Consider the following 26,113-nt stretch of genomic DNA (forward strand, 5'->3'; position numbering starts at 1 on the left):
TTTATGGGAATATGACATAACTAGAATATTTTTTTGCTGCCTGTGCCATGTAACATATCTCTGTAAAGGTTGTGGTCTACTATATCTATTCATCCTATTTGTACACATATATCATTTTTGTACTTGAGGTTAAGAATATTGGCTGTACACTTGCTTGATTTCTAAGTAAGCTTTGTGAGGCATTTGGTCAGTTTCTTTAGAAAGGAATTTACAAGGTTAAGTCTCCAATCCACATAAGAAGTCTTCCTGGAGACATACAAGATACTATGTGGACATTGGCTTCTGCCTGTAAAGACTGTGAGTTGTGCATGGACATATGGCTTACCCAGGTGACTCCAAAACTCCATCTTGGACCTGGACTTTGCATAGGAGAGAAGAGGGGGTCTCCACCCCTAAAAGAAAATCTATTTAAACTTGTGGGAGACCTCTCCAAGGGTCTTCAGCTGGTTAAAGAGAGGGCCTCTCCACCCCCAAAGATTCTTGAAAGAAACTAGAACAAAGGACAGTGACTGCAACGGGGGTAAGTGATTGCAGGAGCCAGACCAAAAGGAGATTAGTCTGTAAAAGGAAGCATCCTGGAACTGGTGGGGATCTTATCTGTATTCAGTTTCTTACTGTATATTAGACATAGATTTGCATGTTCTATTTTATTTTACTTGGTAGTCCACTTTGTTCTGTCTGTTACTACTTGGAACCACTTAAATCCTACTTTCTGTATTTAATAAAATCACTTTTACTTATTAATTAACCCAGAGTATGTATTAGTAACTGGGGAGGGGGTGGGGAAACAGCTGTGCATCTCTCTATCAATGTTATAGAGGGTGAATAATTTATGAGTTTACTTTGTATAAGCTTTATACAGGGTAATATGGATTTAGTTGGGTTTAGACCCCACTGAGAGTTGGGCAGCTGAGTGTTAAAGATAAGAACACTTCTGTAAGTTGCTTTCAGTTAAGCCTGCAGCTGTTTGGGGCAAGTAATTCAGACCTTGGGTCTGTGTTGAAGCAGACGGGCATGTCTGGCTCAGCAAGACAGGCTGCTGGGGTCCTGAGCTGGCAGGGAAAGTGGGGCAGAAGTAGTCTTGGCACATCAGTTTGCAGCTCCCGGGGGGGTTCTTTGATCCAACCTGTCACACCTGCTGTACCACTTTAACTTTCCTGCAGAACTTGAATGTGATGGAGATTAGAGCCCCTTGTGAGTCATTTACACCAGTGCAAGCGAGTTGCACTTTAGGTGTAAAACTCCACCCATCTGATTTAGTAGCATTTGATGCCCACTTTGCACAAGGCATAGAACATCTAGCCTCACTCATATTACTGGAAATAACCAACCGAAAGCTATGCCATCCTCCTTCAAAGATCCACTCTCACCACACGCCTCCTTCCCCTAAAGATGGGAGACATTGATTGGCTCTGCAATATTTATGCCTAGTTTCCCTGCTCCTTCACAGGCCCTTTTGGGAAGTAGCATCTGCATGGTGAGCTAGGAGCTGCAGAGAAGCCAGATGCAGAGAGGAACTCCTGGAACTTTATGTAGAGCTGCTTGTAGAACTGTCTGAGAGTGCCAGACAGAACCAGTGCAGAGGGACCCCAGTGAGAGACCCTAACTGAGTCTGGCCTGGAAACCCATAGCTCCTATTTGCTTGAATAGAGAGACTGGACTGGAGTGACACCCTAAGCACTAGGCCTGAAGAGCCATGACTCTGGATTAGAGTTCCCTAGGGGCCCAAACAAGAGCAACTATTGCCCACTTTGAATTGTAACTGATTAAGCCTCTGTACCTCAGGTCTTTGCAACCTTTTCCTTTCCTGCCAGCCCTAGTAAAATAGACATATGGCTTAAGGGAAAGGGTGAGTGGCTATTGAGACCCACCAGGGCTAATGTCTACAAGGCCTTGCTACCGAAACACCAACAATGCTTGCCTCTGAATCATGGAACACGAGGCATACTTCTGGCACTCCGTGCATTTCAGGTACTCCAGCAGGAAGCAGCCCAGTAATTACATCAGGTTAAAGGAGAAAGAAATCATGCTGTAGCCCAGGAAGAAATCTGAGGCAAAGTCAACTACAAACCATTGTTTGGCCTCTCCATACTGTCTGGTCAAATCTTGTCATAGCTCCATTGAGCCAGAGACATATTTAAATTATCCAGCACAGGGATTAAATGTGATTTTTTGTCTTACAACAACAGGTCCCTTATTGGTATAAATTCTGTTCTTTAAATCATCTGGAGCTGCAGTTGGGACAGGGCCTTGGTCACCAACCAAGCTTCTCCCAGTAAGATGAATTTTGTTGGGACCTGGTCAAGATCTCCTCTGATTCCTGGGTGCTCAGGCTGACCAGTGAGAATAGCACCAGCACCTGGAGTGTCTTTTGGGCCCCAGGCTCTCAGCTCATAAATTCTCCTTCCAGTCTCCTGAAGGCAGGTACCTGAGGTGAAACTCCTGATATTTGCTGTGCACCAGCAAGGACCTGAGACAAACTGTACCCTCTGCAGAGCCTCTGCCAGGCTATGAAAGTCACCAGCTCCACAATTCCAGTTACTTTTTTATGCCCCACCACATTTGTTTTTTAAATTAAGCCATTTACCAAGTTAGTGGCTTTTAAATATGGTCATTAATTGTTAATAAAAAATAGTCATTTGATCTTCACTTACGAGTCATTCACTACATAGCCACGGGGCTTTCCTGCAGTATATCATTTGTTATGTTCATTTATTATGCAGTGCTCCGAGCCACTGAAGAAATTAGTGAATGATTTATGGAACAGTTTAAGTGATTGCAGTTTTTTTCCACTGACGTGGCTGCAAACTTGCTCTGCCCAACTCACTTGTGCTGTGACTGGGTAAGTGACAGAAACCTGGCCATTATCAAATCATCACATTGTAAACTGTGGAAATCAAATTGTTGGGTCAAATTCTGCTCTGGGTTACATCATTGTAAATCTGGATTTACTCCAGTGATTTCTACAGAATCACTCCAGATTTATGTTGGTGTGATCCAGAGCTGAATTTGGCTCACTGTGTATAAAGTGAACTAAACTGCCCCAGTTTCCTCCCTCCTCCTCTTCCCTCCCCTCTCCCCAGTTCTAGTGAATGGTCTCCCTCTCCAGCTCTTAGGATGCTTATGCACAGACCTGGCAGGATTTTGATTGCGCACTGGTAAGGTAAGCAAAGAGATTTCTTGAAACGTGTATTAGACATTGAAGGGAGGTGTATGTCTTTTAGAGAAAAAATGCTAGTAGGGGAAAAGCATTTCTATGCCTTTCACCTTTGAGGAAATGTTGTATGAAAATAGCAAAGCGAAAGAACACCAAACTGTTCACTATCACACAGGCATCTACTCACACTGCCCTTCAGAGCCAATGGATTGTGGGGAAATTGAAAACCCTCCCTGAGGCTTCCATGTTCTTGCTTTCAAAGCCCTTTCCAGCTCTGCCCTAACCGTCATCTCAGATCTGATCTCCTGTTGTGAATCCCCCCTCAATGCCTCCACTTTGCCTTTGATGCCAGTCTCATTGCCCCATGTGAGTGCGGGGAGTGACCCAATACACTGCTGGGGGAGTGGCTGCTTATATACTGTGTGCCAAGAAAAAAAAACTGCTTTTAATAAATTGGGCCAAACTCAGATCTGTTGGCAGCAGGTGCCACTTCAATACTGGGTCTGCATTGGGCCCTGTGTATTTTCCTTTAGAAATAGAAAGGTTCTAATTTCGGAGGCAGCTGAAAAGCTAGGAAGTAACCATACCCGAAGCCCTTTGGTGGTGTTGTGTAGCATTATCTTTCATTTCTTCTGTCCACACCTTCACAATCACCAATAATTGGCAGCGCTGTCAGAAAGGCCAAGAAGTGAATGGGCATGAAGACTGAACTGCCATCTCATCCACATATGTGGCTAGTACTTTCAAATCAGAATTTAGGTATATTGGCAGGGCAGAGGTGAACACATTACCTCTGCATGTACTGTAGCTAAACAGAGGACTTCATTTTCTGGGGCTGTCAATCCAGCTGCTTGTATCAACATTACATTTATTTCTTATTGCTGGGATTTCCAAAGAAGCCTAAGAGAGCTAAGTGCCTGACTCCCATTGACTTTTAATGAGAGAGGGGTGCCTAACACCCAGAGATCCCTTCTTGAATCCTAGAGAAAAGCATTTGTGGTTTTTTTATATTAAACCTTTAACATTTAAGATGTGGCAGGGGAGTCCCACTCTATGGCATGTGAGGATGAGCATTTTAGAGCAGTGCTTGGAATTTTAGTTCCATGACTCCCAGTGACTTCTTTTAATGGAGAGTCATGTGGCTCAAATTCTGTGTGCAGCTTGGGAAATTCAGGGTTGGGGGAGATATTACAGATTGCAGAGTCACATGTCAATGTACAGAAGTGGAAATACTAATAGTTTAGCATCAGTAGGAGGCAAACTTGAATCACAGTGTAAGATTCCTTTCCAACCGCAATTTAGCAGTGATTTCTGAGCAGGCGATAACAAAAAGTACTTGCAAAACTGAAAAGTTTTTGTTGAGAATGAAAATGTTTATAATAATTTAGAAGGATTGTTATCTAGATGAGGCTTAGAAAACTCTGTCAAAATTACATGCAGTAAGCTGTAATAGGCATAAAAATTGCAGAATAAAAGAAACAAGCAGTTCACTTGACAAATATGAAAGCTTTCTTGGTATTATAGAAAGGCTAAATGATCTTAATCATATCAACTACTGGCTTGCAGCCAGAATCTTTGTGAAAGGTGTGAACAATGTACTAAATTATCCACAACTTTAAAAACCTCCATAAGACTAAATAGGGGTCAAATATTCTTTTTATTTTCTAAGAGATGAAAGTTATCACCAGCATATTGTTGCCATGTTCAATTTAGTTTTAAATATGAAACACTCATTAGGTTGGAATGCATCCAGGTTTGTAAAAATTACAAGTAGGTAATTGGTTTATGGTTAATAATGATGTCAAATACATGGCATACTTCTTTTGCCTAGTCTTATCAAAAGAAAAGTATTTCAATTCTTCATATACAGTTAGTTTATGGGATCTATGACAAATCATGCCCATGAGGGAAAAATGGTTGAGTGGGAGAAGGAGACACAGAGATATGGTGTGTAGCGTGTGGGCGGGGCCAAGATTTTTAGAAGTGGCTACTGGTTGGGTGTGCAGCCGGAGACATATTGGGCTTGCATGTCTGAATTGCTGAGAACCTACCACTCTAGTTTAGGTCAAGGGAAGCTGTGAGTGCTCAGCACTTCTGAAAATCTGGCCCATGCTGTTACCAACTGAGCGCCCAGAATTACAATCTGCTTTTGAAAATGTTACCCTAGGGTAGTAGGCACTTCATACCAATATACAGCATGACTTATTTGTGTATGTTAATGTTGGTTGGAGATGAAGTGATATTATGTTGTGAGAGGGTGGGGCTGTTTAGTTTTTGGCTTGTAAAAAAAAAAAAAAGTGTATTTTATTCAAATAAAGGTACCAGGCCAGATAAGTGTCAGAGTACATTAGTGGGTTTGTATATGTGAAAAAACACACACCCAACCGTATAATGGATCAAATAGACTTAACAAAAAGAGTCAGGCAGGAGTTCTAACCAGTAACAGTAATCACAAGCAGCAAAGAACCCTGTGGCACCTAATAGACTAACAGACGTTTTGGAGCATGAGCTTTCGTGGGTGAATATCCACTTCGTCAGATGCATGTCATGCATCTGATGAAGTGGGTATTCACCCACGAAAGCTCATGCTCCAAAATGTCTGTTTGTTAGTCTATAAGGTGTCACAGGATTCTTTGCTGCTTTTACATATCCAGACTAACACAGCTACCCCTCTGATACTAGTAATCACAAGCATACATCACTTAATGTCTTCTTGTGTGTCCCTTGTAGCTCTGCAGAGACTCTGGTGAGAGTCTGTAAGTCTGCATTGGCCGCTATGATGGCCAGTACTAGAAACTGAACCAGGACCTTCTGAAATAAAAGCATGAATTGCTACAGCTTGAGTTAATGAGGTAGGCAGTCAAGCCAAGAGCTGGACCAGCCCTATGTCCTGTGTGGACCAGGCAAAGAGCCAGGAGCATAGGGAAAGGTCCTCCAAAAGCTAAGGCATGGGGGCAGGACCCTGTAAGACAGTACTCAAAATTTTATACTGGTGATACTTTTCACATAGCAAACCTCTGAGTGCAACCCGCCCCCTTATAAATTAAAGGCACTTTTTTATATTTTGTGGCAGAGCTCTGACCTTTCCCTGTGGGTCCTCACACTTTATGCTAGCCTCAGAAGCTCAATGTAACCCTCCACATAGCCCTTCTCTCTAGGGCCAGGGTGCAGTCTACTGGGCCCTTTTCATCATAAGCCATCAAGGAAGTTAGTGAGAGAACTCCTACACAGTCTTTGTTGTGCCTAGAGGCTTATTCAAGAACAGTTAGGCTCCTGTCAGGACAGGATACTCATCTTCCCTACCCAGGAGCTGTTCCCGTAGTGGTGGGTTGTGGGGAACCCAGGCCTGCTCTCTACTCCAGGTTCCAGCCCAGAGATGCTAATGGAAGGAGCTGTTGGCAACCAAACTTTCACTAGCAGAGTTACTGCACTGCCCCAACTTCTCTCTCAAGGGCTTCTTCACCCTTACCTTAGGGCTCCATTTCCAATGGTTTCTTCATTACCACAAAATATTAGGGTTGGAAGGGACCTCAGGAGATCATCTAGTCCAACCCACTGCTCAAAGCAGGACCAATCTGCAGATTTTTACCCCAGGTCCCCTCAAGGATTAAACTCACAAACCTGACTTTAGTAGGCCAATGCTCAAACCACTAAGCTATCCTTCCACACAACTCTTCACCTACACTTCCTCTTCTCTGGCTCTTTTTAGCTTGCCTGGAGTGAGCCCTTTTATACCATCAGAGGGGCCTTAATCAGAGTCAGGTGCTTAGCCTCACATGACTCCTTGAAGGTAAATTGAAGTCAGGTATTCTAATTAGCCCGGAACAGCACCTGCTCTGCTCAGCAAGGGAACAGAAAACTACATCTCCAGTGGCGGGTATATCTGCCTTCTATTACTCTGCTGTTAGAAATGGATGGGCTTCGCCCACCCACCTCCTGGATACAAATAGGGTTACTTTGTTGTTTTGGTCTTCTTGTTGCCTGCATTCTCCAAACTGCTACTCTTTCCCTCCCATCTCTCTCTTTCCTCCCTCCACCTTCCCACCAGCTTGCACCCACATACAGCCTTGACGTCTGCGCAGAAAGGAGCGTTCCGGTCCACTCTTGTCTTTGCGGCAAGCCTTTTGTCCTCAGGCAGCCAAAGGGGCAGCTACTCTTTCAGAAGCCTGTGTGTCTGAGTTCTTTTCTTTTGCGAGTCTCTTTGTGTTTGTTTTTCCTGAGGTAGGCGTGGGAGGCCGAGTCGGGTGTGAAAGGGTGGGAGTGGGAATGTGTCAATTATTGGCGAAGGGGAAGGGAAATGGGCTGAGCCCATGTTGTGTTTGCAAAGGCCCCTTTCGAGCCAGGCAGGAGGCTTCGGCGTCGGACGGGTTTTCGGTTGCACCACCGTCCCTATTGTGGGTGGGAATCAGGGCTGGGGTGCCAGGGGTGTGCTGCGCGTGCTTGAGACAATCCGGGGTCCCTTGTGGGTCAGCGGGGGGATGCGGCGTCCCGGCTAGAGGGCAGGGCTAGCGTCGCGTCCCCCGCGTTCCGTTCTTCCCTTGCGGCGTTGTCTTCGTGTCATGCCTGTTAGGGAGGCTTTGAGCGGTATCTGCGTGCGGGCTTCCCGTTGGGTGAATTGAGGGTAGACTAGGCGGCCACCCGGGGCAGCCGTGAGGATGAAGGGATAGGTGTGTGTGGCTTATTCCTTTGAAGGGCTGGGCACGGGCAAGCCTATAATTAGCAGTTAGTGCCAGTGGCACTTCTGCCTGACACCTTGAGTCACTGTGGGCCCTTTGTTTCTGTCTTCCTTCGATAGCTCAGTTGGTAGAGCGGAGGACTGTAGGCTTAATTAATTCTTGTGGGAATCCTTAGGTCGCTGGTTCAACTGCGGCTCGAAGGAAGTGGCTTTTGTTTCCTTCGTGACACGCTCTTCTTTGGAGCTCCCACTCTGGCTATTACCGTCTTTTACTCCATTCGTGCGAGACTGGCCGTTGGAAATCTGCTGCATTTAAAGCACCAGTTGCCGCTACTTTCATCTACCACACCTGCTTCCAAGGACCTAGGGCACAGCTGACGCCTTTATAGGCAGAGTTCCTTTTTCTTCGCCCACCCGCACTCAGAGCGTAGACATCTAGCTATCGATGTCAGGCTTCAGAAGTGCCATTGATCACCCTGGTAGCCCGGGGCGCCTTTGCCATAAAAAAACCTGTCCGTAGCTATGTCCCCACGCTGTCTTCGGTGTTTTTCGCATGGGTCAGAGGTGGCGGGGGGACGGCTTTTCTGGCGGCAGAGGGGAGGGGAACGTAGCGGGAAAAAAAAAAGGCCCTTTAGTCGCTGAGAGTTCCTTGTCCTTCAGGCTCAACCGATTGTGTGCGCTGCTGACGGCGGGCTATTATGCTCCTCGTTGTAGCAATGTGTGCCTTTCAGCGGTTTGCTCTCTCTTTGTCCATCTTTCCTCCGCGTCACAGAGCTCAGTTTATGGAGTAGTGTGAGGGCGCGGCTCTATTTCTTTCCTTTCCATCACATTTGTAGAGCTGGGATTTCTTCTTGGGCAACCGTGATTGCACAGAGTGTGTGAGAGGCTTCTGGCGGAGAATTGCTACAAATGCGATCTCGCGGAATTTCTGTCAAGGAGCTGCCGGGCTATCCCGTAGATAATCTGAAGCTTTGCTGTCCTTGGCCTGTGCACCAAATAGGCGCCGTGAGGCAAGGAGGCAACTCGACCCCTTTATTTTGCTGTCTTTGCTCTTCTTGTTGTCGTGAACGGAGGCGTTAGGTACGTGTGAGTGTGCAAGGCATGGGCGTGTGTGAGCTTCTCTGATGGTCTTTGGAAAGGTGTATTAGTTGAAAGGCCAGAAAGGGGAGCAGCGTTGTTTGCTATGTCCCGTGTCCTTGTTGAGTGGAGGTCCTTTACGCTTGCCCAGCACCTTGGAAAGGTAGTTTGTTTTGCGGTGTGAAGAGATGTCTGGAATGGGTTTGCGCTGAGTTGAGAGTGGGTGGCGGAGGAGGTGGGGCCCCTTGTGGCTATGTGGGGAATTAGCTCAAGTGGTAGAGCGCTCGCTTCGCATGTGAGAGGTAGTGGGATCGATGCCCGCATTCTCCAAGCTGCTGCTCTTTCCCTCTCTCTTTTTTCCCCCAACCCGCTTGCACCCACATACAGCCTTGACGTCTGCGCAGAAAGGAGCGTTCCGGTCCACTCTTGTCTTTGCGGCAAGCCTTTTTTCCTCAGGCAGCCAAAGGGGCAGCTACTCTTTCAGAAGCCTGTGTGTCTGAGTTCTTTTCTTTTGCGAGTCTCTTTGTGTTTGTTTTTCCTGAGGTAGGTGTGGGAGGCCGAGTCGGGTGTGAAAGGGTGGGAGTGGGAATGTGTCAGTTATTGGCGAAGGGGAAGGGAAATGGGCTGAGCCCATGTTGTGTTTGCAAAGGCCCCTTTCGAGCCAGGCAGGAGGCTTCGGCGTCGGACGGGTTTTCGGTTTGCACCACCGTCCCTATTGTGGGTGGGAATCAGGGCTGGGGTGCCAGGGGTGTGCTGCGCGTGCTTGAGACAATCCGGGGTCCCTTGTGGGTCAGCGGGGGGATGCGGCGTCCCGGCTAGAGGGCAGGGCTAGCGTCGCGTCCCCCGCGTTCCGTTCTTCCCTTGCGGCGTTGTCTTCGTGTCATGCCTGTTAGGGAGGCTTTGAGCGGTATCTGCGTGCGGGCTTCCCGTTGGGTGAATTGAGGGTAGACTAGGCGGCCACCCGGGGCAGCCGTGAGGATGAAGGGATAGGTGTGTGTGGCTTATTCCTTTGAAGGGCTGGGCACGGGCAAGCCTATAATTAGCAGTTAGTGCCAGTGGCACTTCTGCCTGACACCTTGAGTCACTGTGGGCCCTTTGTTTCTGTCTTCCTTCGATAGCTCAGTTGGTAGAGCGGAGGACTGTAGGCTTAATTAATTCTTGTGGGAATCCTTAGGTCGCTGGTTCAACTGCGGCTCGAAGGAAGTGGCTTTTGTTTCCTTCGTGACACGCTCTTCTTTGGAGCTCCCACTCTGGCTATTACCGTCTTTTACTCCATTCGTGCGAGACTGGCCGTTGGAAATCTGCTGCATTTAAAGCACCAGTTGCCGCTACTTTCATCTACCACACCTGCTTCCAAGGACCTAGGGCACAGCTGACGCCTTTATAGGCAGAGTTCCTTTTTCTTCGCCCACCCGCACTCACAGCGTAGACATCTAGCTATCGATGTCAGGCTTCAGAAGTGCCATTGATCACCCTGGTAGCCCGGGGCGCCTTTGCCATAAAAAAACCTGTCCGTAGCTATGTCCCCACGCTGTCTTCGTGTTTTTCGCATGGGTCAGAGATGGCGGGGGGACGGCTTTTCTGGCGGCAGAGGGGAGGGGAACGTAGCGGGAAAAAAAAAAGGCCCTTTAGTCGCTGAGAGTTCCTTGTCCTTCAGGCTCAACCGATTGTGTGCGCTGCTGACGGCGGGCTATTATGCTCCTCGTTGTAGCAATGTGTGCCTTTCAGCGGTTTTGCTCTCTCTTTGTCCATCTTTCCTCCACGTCACAGAGCTCAGTTTATGGAGTATTGTGAGGGCGCGGCTCTATTTCTTTCCTTTCCATCACATTTGTAGAGCTGGGATTTCTTCTTGGGCAACCGTGATTGCACAGAGTGTGTGAGAGGCTTCTGGCGGAGAATTGCTACAAATGCGATCTCGCGGAATTTCTGTCAAGGAGCTGCCGGGCTATCCCGTAGATAATCTGAAGCTTTGCTGTCCTTGGCCTGTGCACCAAATAGGCGCCGTGAGGCAAGGAGGCAACTCGACCCCTTTATTTTGCTGTCTTTGCTCTTCTTGTTGTCGTGAACGGAGGCGTTAGGTACGTGTGAGTGTGCAAGGCATGGGCGTGTGTGAGCTTCTCTGATGGTCTTTGGAAAGGTGTATTAGTTGAAAGGCCAGAAAGGGGAGCAGCGTTGTTTGCTATGTCCCGTGTCCTTGTTGAGTGGAGGTCCTTTACGCTTGCCCAGCACCTTGGAAAGGTAGTTTGTTTTGCGGTGTGAAGAGATGTCTGGAATGGGTTTGCGCTGAGTTGAGAGTGGGTGGCGGAGGAGGTGGGGCCCCTTGTGGCTATGTGGGGAATTAGCTCAAGTGGTAGAGCGCTCGCTTCGCATGTGAGAGGTAGTGGGATCGATGCCCGCATTCTCCAAGCTGCTGCTCTTTCCCTCTCTCTTTTTTCCCCCAACCCGCTTGCACCCACATACACCCTTGACGTCTGCGCAGAAAGGAGCGTTCCGGTCCACTCTTGTCTTTGCGGCAAGCCTTTTTTTCCTCAGGCAGCCAAAGGGGCAGCTACTCTTTCAGAAGCCTGTGTGTCTGAGTTCTTTTCTTTTGCGAGTCTCTTTGTGTTTGTTTTTCCTGAGGTAGGCGTGGGAGGCCGAGTCGGGTGTGAAAGGGTGGGAGTGGGAATGTGTCAGTTATTGGCGAAGGGGAAGGGAAATGGGCTGAGCCCATGTTGTGTTTGCAAAGGCCCCTTTCGAGCCAGGCAGGAGGCTTCGGCGTCGGACGGGTTTTCGGTTGCACCACCGTCCCTATTGTGGGTGGGAATCAGGGCTGGGGTGCCAGGGGTGTGCTGCGCGTGCTTGAGACAATCCGGGGTCCCTTGTGGGTCAGCGGGGGGATGCGGCGTCCCGGCTAGAGGGCAGGGCTAGCGTCGCGTCCCCCGCGTTCCGTTCTTCCCTTGCGGCGTTGTCTTCGTGTCATGCCTGTTAGGGAGGCTTTGAGCGGTATCTGCGTGCGGGCTTCCCGTTGGGTGAATTGAGGGTAGACTAGGCGGCCACCCGGGGCAGCCGTGAGGATGAAGGGATAGGTGTGTGTGGCTTATTCCTTTGAAGGGCTGGGCACGGGCAAGCCTATAATTAGCAGTTAGTGCCAGTGGCACTTCTGCCTGACACCTTGAGTCACTGTGGGCCCTTTGTTTCTGTCTTCCTTCGATAGCTCAGTTGGTAGAGCGGAGGACTGTAGGCTTAATTAATTCTTGTGGGAATCCTTAGGTCGCTGGTTCAACTGCGGCTCGAAGGAAGTGGCTTTTGTTTCCTTCGTGACACGCTCTTCTTTGGAGCTCCCACTCTGGCTATTACCGTCTTTTACTCCATTCGTGCGAGACTGGCCGTTGGAAATCTGCTGCATTTAAAGCACCAGTTGCCGCTACTTTCATCTACCACACCTGCTTCCAAGGACCTAGGGCACAGCTGACGCCTTTATAGGCAGAGTTCCTTTTTCTTCGCCCACCCGCACTCACAGCGTAGACATCTAGCTATCGATGTCAGGCTTCAGAAGTGCCATTGATCACCCTGGTAGCCCGGGGCGCCTTTGCCATAAAAAAACCTGTCCGTAGCTATGTCCCCACGCTGTCTTCGGTGTTTTTCGCATGGGTCAGAGATGGCGGGGGGACGGCTTTTCTGGCGGCAGAGGGGAGGGGAACGTAGCGGGAAAAAAAAAAAGGCCCTTTAGTCGCTGAGAGTTCCTTGTCCTTCAGGCTCAACCGATTGTGTGCGCTGCTGACGGCGGGCTATTATGCTCCTCGTTGTAGCAATGTGTGCCTTTCAGCGGTTTGCTCTCTCTTTGTCCATCTTTCCTCCACGTCACAGAGCTCAGTTTATGGAGTATTGTGAGGGCGCGGCTCTATTTCTTTCCTTTCCATCACATTTGTAGAGCTGGGATTTCTTCTTGGGCAACCGTGATTGCACAGAGTGTGTGAGAGGCTTCTGGCGGAGAATTGCTACAAATGCGATCTCGCGGAATTTCTGTCAAGGAGCTGCCGGGCTATCCCGTAGATAATCTGAAGCTTTGCTGTCCTTGGCCTGTGCACCAAATAGGCGCCGTGAGGCAAGGAGGCAACTCGACCCCTTTATTTTGCTGTCTTTGCTCTTCTTGTTGTCGTGAACGGAGGCGTTAGGTACGTGTGAGTGTGCAAGGCATGGGCGTGTGTGAGCTTCTCTGATGGTCTTTGGAAAGGTGTATTAGTTGAAAGGCCAGAAAGGGGAGCAGCGTTGTTTGCTATGTCCCGTGTCCTTGTTGAGTGGAGGTCCTTTACGCTTGCCCAGCACCTTGGAAAGGTAGTTTGTTTTGCGGTGTGAAGAGATGTCTGGAATGGGTTTGCGCTGAGTTGAGAGTGGGTGGCGGAGGAGGTGGGGCCCCTTGTGGCTATGTGGGGAATTAGCTCAAGTGGTAGAGCGCTCGCTTCGCATGTGAGAGGTAGTGGGATCGATGCCCGCATTCTCCAAGCTGCTGCTCTTTCCCTCTCTCTTTTTTCCCCCAACCCGCTTGCACCCACATACACCCTTGACGTCTGCGCAGAAAGGAGCGTTCCGGTCCACTCTTGTCTTTGCGGCAAGCCTTTTTTCCTCAGGCAGCCAAAGGGGCAGCTACTCTTTCAGAAGCCTGTGTGTCTGAGTTCTTTTCTTTTGCGAGTCTCTTTGTGTTTGTTTTTCCTGAGGTAGGCGTGGGAGGCCGAGTCGGGTGTGAAAGGGTGGGAGTGGGAATGTGTCAGTTATTGGCGAAGGGGAAGGGAAATGGGCTGAGCCCATGTTGTGTTTGCAAAGGCCCCTTTCGAGCCAGGCAGGAGGCTTCGGCGTCGGACGGGTTTTTCGGTTGCACCACCGTCCCTATTGTGGGTGGGAATCAGGGCTGGGGTGCCAGGGGTGTGCTGCGCGTGCTTGAGACAATCCGGGTCCCTTGTGGGTCAGCGGGGGGATGCGGCGTCCCGGCTAGAGGGCAGGGCTAGCGTCGCGTCCCCGCGTTCCGTTCTTCTCTTGCGGCGTTGTCTTCGTGTCATGCCTGTTAGGGAGGCTTTGAGCGGTATCTGCGTGCGGGCTTCCCGTTGGGTGAATTGAGGGTAGACTAGGCGGCCACCCGGGGCAGCCGTGAGGATGAAGGGATAGGTGTGTGTGGCTTATTCCTTTGAAGGGCTGGGCACGGGCAAGCCTATAATTAGCAGTTAGTGCCAGTGGCACTTCTGCCTGACACCTTGAGTCACTGTGGGCCCTTTGTTTCTGTCTTCCTTCGATAGCTCAGTTGGTAGAGCGGAGGACTGTAGGCTTAATTAATTCTTGTGGGAATCCTTAGGTCGCCTGGTTCAACTGCGGCTCGAAGGAAGTGGCTTTTGTTTCCTTCGTGACACGCTCTTCTTTGGAGCTCCCACTCTGGCTATTACCGTCTTTTACTCCATTCGTGCGAGACTGGCCGTTGGAAATCTGCTGCATTTAAAGCACCAGTTTGCCGCTACTTTCATCTACCACACCTGCTTCCAAGGACCTAGGGCACAGCTGACGCCTTTATAGGCAGAGTTCCTTTTTCTTCGCCCACCCGCACTCACAGCGTAGACATCTAGCTATCGATGTCAGGCTTCAGAAGTGCCATTGATCACCCTGGTAGCCCGGGGCGCCTTTGCCATAAAAAAACCTGTCCGTAGCTATGTCCCCACGCTGTCTTCGGTGTTTTTCGCATGGGTCAGAGATGGCGGGGGGACGGCTTTTCTGGCGGCAGAGGGGAGGGGAACGTAGCGGGAAAAAAAAAGGCCCTTTAGTCGCTGAGAGTTCCTTGTCCTTCAGGCTCAACCGATTGTTGTGCGCTGCTGACGGCGGGCTATTATGCTCCTCGTTGTAGCAATGTGTGCCTTTCAGCGGTTTTGCTCTCTCTTTGTCCATCTTTCCTCCGCGTCACAGAGCTCAGTTTATGGAGTAGTGTGAGGGCGCGGCTCTATTTCTTTCCTTTTCCATCACATTTGTAGAGCTGGGAATTCTTCTTGGGCAACCGTGATTGCACAGAGTGTGTGAGAGGCTTCTGGCGGAGAATTGCTACAAACGCGATCTCGCGGAATTTCTGTCAAGGAGCTGCCGGGGTATCCCGTAGATAATCTGAAGCTTTGCTGTCCTTGGCCTGTGCACCGAATAGGCGCCGTGAGGCAAGGAGGCAACTCGACCCCTTTATTTTTGCTGTCTTTGCTCTTCTTGTTGTCGTGAACGGAGGCATTAGGTACGTGTGAGTGTGCAAGGCATGGGCGTGTGTGAGCTTCTCTGATGGTCTTTGGAAAGGTGTATTAGTTGAAAGGCCAGAAAGGGGAGCAGCGTTGTTTGCTATGTCCCGTGTCCTTGTTGAGTGGAGGTCCTTTACGCTTGCCCAGCACCTTGGAAAGGTAGTTTGTTCTGCGGTGTGAAGAGATGTCTGGAATGGGTTTGCGCTGAGTTGAGAGTGGGTGGCGGAGGAGGTGGGGCCCCTTGTGGCTATGTGGGGAATTAGCTCAAGTGGTTAGAGCGCTCGCTTCGCATGTGAGAGGTAGTGGGATCGATGCCCGCATTCTCCAAGCTGCTGCTCTTTCTCTCTCTCTTTTTTCCCCCAACCCGCTTGCACCCACATACAGCCTTGACGTCTGCGCAGAAAGGAGCGTTCCGGTCCACTCTTGTCTTTGCGGCAAGCCTTTTGTCCTCAGGCAGCCAAAGGGGCAGCTACTCTTTCAGAAGCCTGTGTGTCTGAGTTCTTTTCTTTTGCGAGTCTCTTTGTGTTTGTTTTTCCTGAGGTAGGCGTGGGAGGCCGAGTCGGGTGTGAAAGGGTGGGAGTGGGAATGTGTCAATTATTGGCGAAGGGGAAGGGAAATGGCTGAGCCCATGTTGTGTTTGCAAAGGCCCCTTTCGAGCCAGGCAGGAGGCTTCGGCGTCGGACGGGTTTTCGGTTTGCACCTCCGTCCCTATTGTGGGTGGGAATCAGGGCTGGGGTGCCAGGGGTGTGCTGCGCGTGCTTGAGACAATCCGGGGTCCCTTGTGGGTCAGCGGGGGGATGCGGCGTCCCGGCTAGAGGGCAGGGCTAGCGTCGCGTCCCCCGCGTTCCGTTCTTCCCTTGCGGCGTTGTCTTCGTGTCATGCCTGTTAGGGAGGCTTTGAGCGGTATCTGCGTGCGGGCTTCCCGTTGGGTGAATTGAGGGTAGACTAGGCGGCCACCCGGGGCAGCCGTGAGGATGAAGGGATAGGTGTGTGTGGCTTATTCCTTTGAAGGGCTGGGCACGGGCAAGCCTATAATTAGCAGTTAGTGCCAGTGGCACTTCTGCCTGACACCTTGAGTCACTGTGGGCCCTTTGTTTCTGTCTTCCTTCGATAGCTCAGTTGGTAGAGCGGAGGACTGTAGGCTTAATTAATTCTTGTGGGAATCCTTAGGTCGCTGGTTCAACTGCGGCTCGAAGGAAGTGGCTTTTGTTTCCTTCGTGACACGCTCTTCTTTGGAGCTCCCACTCTGGCTATTACCGTCTTTTACTCCATTCGTGCGAGACTGGCCGTTGGAAATCTGCTGCATTTAAAGCACCAGTTGCCGCTACTTTCATCTACCACACCTGCTTCCAAGGACCTAGGGCACAGCTGACGCCTTTATAGGCAGAGTTCCTTTTTCTTCGCCCACCCGCACTCACAGCGTAGACATCTAGCTATCGATGTCAGGCTTCAGAAGTGCCATTGATCACCCTGGTAGCCCGGGGCGCCTTTGCCATAAAAAACCTGTCCGTAGCTATGTCCCCACGCTGTCTTCGGTGTTTTTCGCATGGGTCAGAGGTGGCGGGGGGACGGCTTTTCTGGCGGCAGAGGGGAGGGGAACGTAGCGGGAAAAAAAAAGGCCCTTTAGTCGCTGAGAGTTCCTTGTCCTTCAGGCTCAACCGATTGTGTGCGCTGCTGACGGCGGGCTATTATGCTCCTCGTTGTAGCAATGTGTGCCTTTCAGCGGTTTGCTCTCTCTTTGTCCATCTTTCCTCCGCGTCACAGAGCTCAGTTTATGGAGTATTGTGAGGGCGCGGCTCTATTTCTTTCCTTTCCATCACGTTTGTAGAGCTGGGATTTCTTCTTGGGCAACCATGATTGCACAGAGTGTGTGAGAGGCTTCTGGCGGAGAATTGCTACAAACGCGATCTCGCGGAATTTCTGTCAAGGAGCTGCCGGGCTATCCCGTAGATAATCTGAAGCTTTGCTGTCCTTGGCCTGTGCACCGAATAGGCGCCGTGAGGCAAGGAGGCAACTCGACCCCTTTATTTTGCTGTCTTTGCTCTTCTTGTTGTCGTGAACGGAGGCGTTAGGTACGTGTGAGTGTGCAAGGCATGGGCGTGTGTGAGCTTCTCTGATGGTCTTTGGAAAGGTGTATTAGTTGAAAGGCCAGAAAGGGGAGCAGCGTTGTTTGCTATGTCCCGTGTCCTTGTTGAGTGGAGGTCCTTTACGCTTGCCCAGCACCTTGGAAAGGTAGTTTGTTTTGCGGTGTGAAGAGATGTCTGGAATGGGTTTGCGCTGAGTTGAGAGTGGGTGGCGGAGGAGGTGGGGCCCCTTGTGACTATGTGGGGAATTAGCTCAAGTGGTAGAGCGCTCGCTTCGCATGTGAGAGGTAGTGGGATCGATGCCCGCATTCTCCAAGCTGCTGCTCTTTCTCTCTCTGTTTTTTCCCCCAACCCGCTTGCACCCACATACACCCTGACGTCTGCGCAGAAAGGAGCGTTCCGGTCCACTCTTGTCTTTGCGGCAAGCCTTTTGTCCTCAGGCAGCCAAAGGGGCAGCTACTCTTTCAGAAGCCTGTGTGTCTGAGTTCTTTTCTTTTGCGAGTCTCTTTGTGTTTGTTTTTCCTGAGGTAGGCGTGGGAGGCCGAGTCGGGTGTGAAAGGGTGGGAGTGGGAATGTGTCAATTATTGGCGAAGGGGAAGGGAAATGGGCTGAGCCCATGTTTGTGTTTGCAAAGGCCCCTTTCGAGCCAGGCAGGAGGCTTCGGCGTCGGACGGGTTTTCGGTTGCACCACCGTCCCTATTGTGGGTGGGAATCAGGGCTGGGGTGCCAGGGTGTGCCTGCGCGTGCTTGAGACAATCCGGGGTCCCTTGTGGGTCAGCGGGGGGATGCGGCGTCCCGGCTAGAGGGCAGGGCTAGCGTCGCGTCCCCCGCGTTCCGTTCTTCCCTTGCGGCGTTTTCTTCGTGTCATGCCTGTTAGGAGGCTTTGAGCGGTATCTGCGTGCGGGCTTCCCGTTGGGTGAATTGAGGGTAGACTAGGCGGCCACCCGGGGCAGCCGTGAGGATGAAGGGATAGGTGTGTGTGGCTTATTCCTTTGAAGGGCTGGGCACGGGCAAGCCTATAATTAGCAGTTAGTGCCAGTGGCACTTCTGCCTGACACCTTGAGTCACTGTGGGCCCTTTGTTTCTGTCTTCCTTTGATAGCCTCAGTTGTAGAGCGGAGGACTGTAGGCTTAATTAATTCTTGTGGGAATCCTTAGGTTCGCTGGTTCAACTCCGGCTCGAAGGAAGTGACTTTTGTTTCCTTCATGACACGCTCTTCTTTGGAGCTCCCACTCTGGCCATTGCCGTCTTTTACTCCATTTGTGCGAGACTGGCCGTTGGAAATCTGCTGCATTTAAAGCACCACCTTGCCGCTACTTTCATCTACCACACCTGCTTCCAAGGACCTAGGGCACAGCTGACGCCTTTATAGGCAGAGTTCCTTTTTCTTCGCCCACCCGCACTCACAGCATAGACATCTAGCTATCGATGTCAGGCTTCAGAAGTGCCATTGATCACCCTGGTAGCCCGGGGCGCCTTTGCCATAAAAAAACCTGTCCGTAGCTATGTCCCCATGCTGTCTTCGGTGTTTTTCGCATGGGTCAGAGATGGCGGGGGGACGGCTTTTCTGGCGGCAGAGGGGAGGGGAACGTAGCGGGAAAAAAAAAGGCCCTTTAGTCGCTGAGAGTTCCTTGTCCTTCAGGCTCAACCGATTGTGTGCGCTGCTGACGGCGGGCTATTATGCTCCTCGTTGTAGCAATGTGTGCCTTTCAGCGGTTTGCTCTCTCTTTGTCCATCTTTCCTCCGTGTCACAGAGCTCAGTTTATGGAGTAGTGTGAGGGCGCGGCTCTATTTCTTTCCTTTCCATCACATTTGTAGAGCTGGGATTTCTTCTTGGGCAACCGTGATTGCACAGAGTGTGTGAGAGGCTTCTGGCGGAGAATTGCTACAAACGCGATCTCGCGGAATTTCTGTCAAGGAGCTGCCGGGGTATCCCGTAGATAATCTGAAGCTTTGCTGTCCTTGGCCTGTGCACCGAATAGGCGCCGTGAGGCAAGGAGGCAACTCGACCCCTTTATTTTGCTGTCTTTGCTCTTCTTGTTGTGGTGAACGGAGGCGTTAGGTACGTGTGAGTGTGCAAGGCATGGGCGTGTGTGAGCTTCTCTGATGGTCTTTGGAAAGGTGTATTAGTTGAAAGGCCAGAAAGGGGAGCAGCGTTGTTTGCTATGTCCCGTGTCCTTGTTGAGTGGAGGTCCTTTACGCTTGCCCAGCACCTTGGAAAGGTAGTTTGTTCTGCGGTGTGAAGAGATGTCTGGAATGGGTTTGCGCTGAGTTGAGAGTGGGTGGCGGAGGAGGTGGGGCCCCTTGTGGCTATGTGGGGAATTAGCTCAAGTGGTAGAGCGCTCGCTTCACATGTGAGAGGTAGTGGGATCGATGCCCGCATTCTCCAAGCTGCTGCTCTTTCCCTCTCTCTTTTTTTCCCCCAACCCGCTTGCACCCACATACACCCTTGACGTCTGCGCAGAAAGGAGCGTTCCGGTCCACTCTTGTCTTTGCGGCAAGCCTTTTGTCCTCAGGCAGCCAAAGGGGCAGCTACTCTTTCAGAAGCCTGTGTGTCTGAGTTCTTTTCTTTTGCGAGTCTCTTTGTGTTTGTTTTTCCTGAGGTAGGCGTGGGAGGCCGAGTCGGGTGTGAAAGGGTGGGAGTGGAATGTGTCAATTATTGGCGAAGGGGAAGGGAAATGGGCTGAGCCCATGTTGTGTTTGCAAAGGCCCCTTTCGAGCCAGGCAGGAGGCTTCGGCGTCGGACGGGTTTTCGGTTGCACCACCGTCCCTATTGTAGGTGGGAATCAGGGCTGGGGTGCCAGGGGTGTGCTGCGTGTGCTTGAGACAATCCGGGGTCCCTTGTGGGTCAGCGGGGGGATGCGGCGTCCCGGCTAGAGGGCAGGGCTAGCGTCGCGTCCCCCGCGTTCCGTTCTTCCCTTGCGGCGTTGTCTTCGTGTCATGCCTGTTAGGGAGGCTTTGAGCGGTATCTGCGTGCGGGCTTTCCGTTGGGTGAATTGAGGGTAGACTAGGCGGCCACCTGGGGCAGCCGTGAGGATGAAGGGATAGGTGTGTGTGGCTTATTCCTTTGAAGGGCTGGGCACGGGCAAGCCTATAATTAGCAGTTAGTGCCAGTGGCACTTCTACCTGACACCTTGAGTCACTGTGGGCCCTTTGTTTCTGTCTTCCTTCGATAGCTCAGTTGGTAGAGGGGAGGACTGTAGGCTTAATTAATTCTTGTGGGAATCTTTAGGTCGCTGGTTCAACTCCGGCTCGAAGGAAGTGGCTTTTGTTTCCTTCATGACACGCTCTTCTTTGGAGCTCCCACTCTGGCCATTGCCGTCTTTTACTCCATTCGTGCGAGACTGGCCGTTGGAAATCTGCTGCATTTAAAGCACCACTTGCCGCTACTTTCATCTACCACACCTGCTTCAAGGACCTAGGGCACAGCTGACGCCTTTATAGGCAGAGTTCCTTTTTCTTCGCCCACCCGCACTCACAGCATAGACATCTAGCTATCGATGTCAGGCTTCAGAAGTGCCATTGATCACCCTGGTAGCCCGGGGCGCCTTTGCCATAAAAAAACCTGTCCGTAGCTATGTCCCCACGCTGTCTTCGGTGTTTTTCGCATGGGTCAGAGATGGCGGGGGGACGGCTTTTCTGGCGGCAGAGGGGAGGGGAACGTAGCGGGAAAAAAAAAAAGGCCCTTTAGTCGCTGAGAGTTCCTTGTCCTTCAGGCTCAACCGATTGTGTGCGCTGCTGACGGCGGGCTATTATGCTCCTCGTTGTAGCAATGTGTGCCTTTCAGCGGTTTGCTCTCTCTTTGTCCATCTTTCCTCCGCGTCACAGAGCTCAGTTTATGGAGTAGTGTGAGGGCGCGGCTCTATTTCTTTCCTTTCCATCACATTTGTAGAGCTGGGATTTCTTCTTGGGCAACCGTGATTGCACAGAGTGTGTGAGAGGCTTCTGGCGGAGAATTGCTACAAACGCGATCTCGCGGAATTTCTGTCAAGGAGCTGCCGGGCTATCCCGTAGATAATCTGAAGCTTTGCTGTCCTTGGCCTGTGCACCGAATAGGCGCCGTGAGGCAAGGAGGCAACTCGACCCCTTTATTTTGCTGTCTTTGCTCTTCTTGTTGTCGTGAACGGAGGCATTAGGTACGTGTGAGTGTGCAAGGCATGGGCGTGTGTGAGCTTCTCTGATGGTCTTTGGAAAGGTGTATTAGTTGAAAGGCCCGAAAGGGGAGCAGCGTTGTTTGCTATGTCCCGTGTCCTTGTTGAGTGGAGGTCCTTTACGCTTGCCCAGCACCTTGGAAAGGTAGTTTGTTTTTGCGGTGTGAAGAGATGTCTGGAATGGGTTTGCGCTGAGTTGAGAGTGGGTGGCGGAGGAGGTGGGGCCCCTTGTGGCTATGTGGGGAATTAGCTCAAGTGGTAGAGCGCTCGCTTCGCATGTGAGAGGTAGTGGGATCGATGCCCGCATTCTCCAAGCTGCTGCTCTTTCTCTCTCTCTTTTTTCCCCCAACCCGCTTGCACCCACATACACCCTTGACGTCTGCGCAGAAAGGAGCGTTCCGGTCCACTCTTGTCTTTGCGGCAAGCCTTTTGTCCTCAGGCAGCCAAAGGGGCAGCTACTCTTTCAGAAGCCTGTGTGTCTGAGTTCTTTTCTTTTGCGAGTCTCTTTGTGTTTGTTTTTCCTGAGGTAGGCGTGGGAGGCCGAGTCGGGTGTGAAAGGGTGGGAGTGGGAATGTGTCAATTATTGGCGAAGGGGAAGGGAAATGGGCTGAGCCCATGTTGTGTTTGCAAAGGCCCCTTTCGAGCCAGGCAGGAGGCTTCGGCGTCGGACGGGTTTTCGGTTGCACCACCGTCCCTATTGTGGGTGGGAATCAGGGCTGGGGTGCCAGGGGTGTGCTGCGCGTGCTTGAGACAATCCGGGGTCCCTTGTGGGTCAGCGGGGGGATGCGGCGTCCCGGCTAGAGGGCAGGGCTAGCGTCGCGTCCCCCGCGTTCCGTTCTTCCCTTGCGGCGTTGTCTTCGTGTCATGCCTGTTAGGGAGGCTTTGAGCGGTATCTGCGTGCGGGCTTCCCGTTGGGTGAATTGAGGGTAGACTAGGCGGCCACCCGGGGCAGCCGTGAGGATGAAGGGATAGGTGTGTGTGGCTTATTCCTTTGAAGGGCTGGGCACGGGCAAGCCTATAATTAGCAGTTAGTGCCAGTGGCACTTCTGCCTGACACCTTGAGTCACTGTGGGCCCTTTGTTTCTGTCTTCCTTCGATAGCTCAGTTGGTAGAGCGGAGGACTGTAGGCTTAATTAATTCTTGTGGGAATCCTTAGGTCGCTGGTTCAACTCCGGCTCGAAGGAAGTGGCTTTTGTTTCCTTCGTGACACGCTCTTCTTTGGAGCTCCCACTCTGGCTATTACCGTCTTTTACTCCATTCGTGCGAGACTGGCCGTTGGAAATCTGCTGCATTTAAAGCACCACTTGCCGCTACTTTCATCTACCACACCTGCTTCCAAGGACCTAGGGCACAGCTGACGCCTTTATAGGCAGAGTTCCTTTTTCTTCGCCCACCCGCACTCACAGCGTAGACATCTAGCTATCGATGTCAGGCTTCAGAAGTGCCATTGATCACCCTGGTAGCCCGGGGCGCCTTTGCCATAAAAAAACCTGTCCGTAGCTATGTCCCCACGCTGTCTTCGGTGTTTTTCGCATGGGTCAGAGGTGGCGGGGGACGGCTTTTCTGGCGGCAGAGGGGAGGGGAACGTAGCGGGAAAAAAAAAAGGCCCTTTAGTCGCTGAGAGTTCCTTGTCCTTCAGGCTCAACTGATTGTGTGCGCTGCTGACGGCGGGCTATTATGCTCCTCGTTGTAGCAATGTGTGCCTTTCAGCGGTTTGCTCTCTCTTTGTCCATCTTTCCTCCGCGTCACAGAGCTCAGTTTATGGAGTAGTGTGAGGGCGCGGCTCTATTTCTTTCCTTTCCATCACATTTGTAGAGCTGGGAATTCTTCTTGGGCAACCGTGATTGCACAGAGTGTGTGAGAGGCTTCTGGCGGAGAATTGCTACAAACGCGATCTCGCGGAATTTCTGTCAAGGAGCTGCCGGGCTATCCCGTAGATAATCTGAAGCTTTGCTGTCCTTGGCCTGTGCACCGAATAGGCGCCGTGAGGCAAGGAGGCAACTCGACCCCTTTATTTTGCTGTCTTTGCTCTTCTTGTTGTCGTGAACGGAGGCATTAGGTACGTGTGAGTGTGCAAGGCATGGGCGTGTGTGAGCTTCTCTGATGGTCTTTGGAAAGGTGTATTAGTTGAAAGGCCAGAAAGGGGAGCAGCGTTGTTTGCTATGTCCCGTGTCCTTGTTGAGTGGAGGTCCTTTACGCTTGCCCAGCACCTTGGAAAGGTAGTTTGTTCTGCGGTGTGAAGAGATGTCTGGAATGGGTTTGCGCTGAGTTGAGAGTGGGTGGCGGAGGAGGTGGGGCCCCTTGTGGCTATGTGGGGAATTAGCTCAAGTGGTAGAGCGCTCGCTTCGCATGTGAGAGGTAGTGGGATCGATGCCCGCATTCTCCAAGCTGCTGCTCTTTCCCTCTCTCTTTTTTCCCCCAACCCGCTTGCACCCACATACACCCTTGACGTCTGCGCAGAAAGGAGCGTTCCGGTCCACTCTTGTCTTTGCGGCAAGCCTTTTGTCCTCAGGCAGCCAAAGGGGCAGCTACTCTTTCAGAAGCCTGTGTGTCTGAGTTCTTTTCTTTTGCGAGTCTCTTTGTGTTTGTTTTTCCTGAGGTAGGCGTGGGAGGCCGAGTCGGGTGTGAAAGGGTGGGAGTGGGAATGTGTCAATTATTGGCGAAGGGGAAGGGAAATGGCTGAGCCCATGTTGTGTTTGCAAAGGCCCCTTTCGAGCCAGGCAGGAGGCTTCGGCGTCGGACGGGTTTTCGGTTGCACCACCGTCCCTATTGTGGGTGGGAATCAAGTCTGGGGTGCCAGGGGTGTGCTGCGCGTGCTTGAGACAATCCGGGGTCCCTTGTGGGTCAGCGGGGGGATGCGGCGTCCCGGCTAGAGGGCAGGGCTAGCGTCGCGTCCCCCGCGTTCCGTTCTTCCCTTGCGGCGTTGTCTTCGTGTCATGCCTGTTAGGGAGGCTTTGAGCGGTATCTGCGTGCGGGCTTCCCGTTGGGTGAATTGAGGGTAGACTAGGCGGCCACCCGGGGCAGCCGTGAGGATGAAGGGATAGGTGTGTGTGGCTTATTCCTTTGAAGGGCTGGGCACGGGCAAGCCTATAATTAGCAGTTAGTGCCAGTGGCACTTCTGCCTGACACCTTGAGTCACTGTGGGCCCTTTGTTTCTGTCTTCCTTCGATAGCTCAGTTGGTAGAGCGGAGGACTGTAGGCTTAATTAATTCTTGTGGGAATCCTTAGGTCGCTGGTTCAACTCCGGCTCGAAGGAAGTGGCTTTTGTTTCCTTCGTGACACGCTCTTCTTTGGAGCTCCCACTCTGGCTATTACCGTCTTTTACTCCATTCGTGCGAGACTGGCCGTTGGAAATCTGCTGCATTTAAAGCACCAGTTGCCGCTACTTTCATCTACCACACCTGCTTCCAAGGACCTAGGGCACAGCTGATGCCTTTATAGGCAGAGTTCCTTTTTCTTCGCCCACCCGCACTCAGAGCGTAGACATCTAGCTATCGATGTCAGGCTTCAGAAGTGCCATTGATCACCCTGGTAGCCCGGGGCGCCTTTGCCATAAAAAAACCTGTCCGTAGCTATGTCCCCACGCTGTCTTCGGTGTTTTTCGCATGGGTCAGAGGTGGCGGGGGGGACGGCTTTTCTGGCGGCAGAGGGGAGGGGAACGTAGCGGGAAAAAAAAAAGGCCCTTTAGTCGCTGAGAGTTCCTTGTCCTTCAGGCTCAACCGATTGTGTGCGCTGCTGACGGCGGGCTATTATGCTCCTCGTTGTAGCAATGTGTGCCTTTCAGCGGTTTGCTCTCTCTTTGTCCATCTTTCCTCCGCGTCACAGAGCTCAGTTTATGGAGTAGTGTGAGGGCGCGGCTCTATTTCTTTCCTTTCCATCACATTTGTAGAGCTGGGAATTCTTCTTGGGCAACCGTGATTGCACAGAGTGTGTGAGAGGCTTCTGGCGGAGAATTGCTACAAACGCGATCTCGCGGAATTTCTGTCAAGGAGCTGCCGGGCTATCCCGTAGATAATCTGAAGCTTTGCTGTCCTTGGCCTGTGCACCGAATAGGCGCCGTGAGGCAAGGAGGCAACTCGACCCCTTTATTTTGCTGTCTTTGCTCTTCTTGTTGTCGTGAACGGAGGCATTAGGTACGTGTGAGTGTGCAAGGCATGGGCGTGTGTGAGCTTCTCTGATGGTCTTTGGAAAGGTGTATTAGTTGAAAGGCCAGAAAGGGGAGCAGCGTTGTTTGCTATGTCCCGTGTCCTTGTTGAGTGGAGGTCCTTTACGCTTGCCCAGCACCTTGGAAAGGTAGTTTGTTCTGCGGTGTGAAGAGATGTCTGGAATGGGTTTGCGCTGAGTTGAGAGTGGGTGGCGGAGGAGGTGGGGCCCCTTGTGGCTATGTGGGGAATTAGCTCAAGTGGTAGAGCGCTCGCTTCGCATGTGAGAGGTAGTGGGATCGATGCCCGCATTCTCCAAGCTGCTGCTCTTTCCCTCTCTCTTTTTTCCCCCAACCCGCTTGCACCCACATACACCCTTGACGTCTGCGCAGAAAGGAGCGTTCCGGTCCACTCTTGTCTTTGCGGCAAGCCTTTTGTCCTCAGGCAGCCAAAGGGGCAGCTACTCTTTCAGAAGCCTGTGTGTCTGAGTTCTTTTCTTTGCGAGTCTCTTTGTGTTTGTTTTTCCTGAGGTAGGCGTGGGAGGCCGAGTCGGGTGTGAAAGGGTGGGAGTGGGAATGTGTCAATTATTGGCGA

At 51.5% G+C, this 26,113-nt stretch overlaps 8 non-coding genes across 8 annotated transcripts; all 8 read left to right on the forward strand.

Moving 5' to 3' along the window:
* The first annotated feature begins 7,942 nt into the window (after nucleotides 1-7,942).
* On the forward strand, nucleotides 7,943-8,036 carry TRNAY-GUA (transfer RNA tyrosine (anticodon GUA)). The gene is made up of 2 exons: nucleotides 7,943-7,979; nucleotides 8,001-8,036. It is a non-coding gene; the product is annotated as a tRNA-Tyr (tRNA).
* A 1,981-nt stretch (nucleotides 8,037-10,017) lies between these two features.
* TRNAY-GUA (transfer RNA tyrosine (anticodon GUA)) lies at nucleotides 10,018-10,111 on the forward strand. The gene is made up of 2 exons: nucleotides 10,018-10,054; nucleotides 10,076-10,111. It is a non-coding gene; the product is annotated as a tRNA-Tyr (tRNA).
* A 1,981-nt stretch (nucleotides 10,112-12,092) lies between these two features.
* On the forward strand, nucleotides 12,093-12,186 carry TRNAY-GUA (transfer RNA tyrosine (anticodon GUA)). Its single transcript has 2 exons — nucleotides 12,093-12,129; nucleotides 12,151-12,186. It is a non-coding gene; the product is annotated as a tRNA-Tyr (tRNA).
* Nucleotides 12,187-14,166: 1,980 nt separating this feature from the next.
* On the forward strand, nucleotides 14,167-14,261 carry TRNAY-GUA (transfer RNA tyrosine (anticodon GUA)). The gene is made up of 2 exons: nucleotides 14,167-14,203; nucleotides 14,225-14,261. It is a non-coding gene; the product is annotated as a tRNA-Tyr (tRNA).
* A 1,985-nt stretch (nucleotides 14,262-16,246) lies between these two features.
* On the forward strand, nucleotides 16,247-16,340 carry TRNAY-GUA (transfer RNA tyrosine (anticodon GUA)). The gene is made up of 2 exons: nucleotides 16,247-16,283; nucleotides 16,305-16,340. It is a non-coding gene; the product is annotated as a tRNA-Tyr (tRNA).
* Nucleotides 16,341-20,392: 4,052 nt separating this feature from the next.
* Nucleotides 20,393-20,486, forward strand: TRNAY-GUA (transfer RNA tyrosine (anticodon GUA)). Its single transcript has 2 exons — nucleotides 20,393-20,429; nucleotides 20,451-20,486. It is a non-coding gene; the product is annotated as a tRNA-Tyr (tRNA).
* Nucleotides 20,487-22,467: 1,981 nt separating this feature from the next.
* On the forward strand, nucleotides 22,468-22,561 carry TRNAY-GUA (transfer RNA tyrosine (anticodon GUA)). Its single transcript has 2 exons — nucleotides 22,468-22,504; nucleotides 22,526-22,561. It is a non-coding gene; the product is annotated as a tRNA-Tyr (tRNA).
* Nucleotides 22,562-24,539: 1,978 nt separating this feature from the next.
* Nucleotides 24,540-24,633, forward strand: TRNAY-GUA (transfer RNA tyrosine (anticodon GUA)). The gene is made up of 2 exons: nucleotides 24,540-24,576; nucleotides 24,598-24,633. It is a non-coding gene; the product is annotated as a tRNA-Tyr (tRNA).
* Nucleotides 24,634-26,113: the final 1,480 nt, after the last annotated feature.

The sequence above is a fragment of the Gopherus flavomarginatus genome, chromosome 2, assembly GCF_025201925.1.
Source record: "Gopherus flavomarginatus isolate rGopFla2 chromosome 2, rGopFla2.mat.asm, whole genome shotgun sequence".
NCBI classification, from domain to species: Eukaryota; Metazoa; Chordata; order Testudines; family Testudinidae; genus Gopherus; species Gopherus flavomarginatus.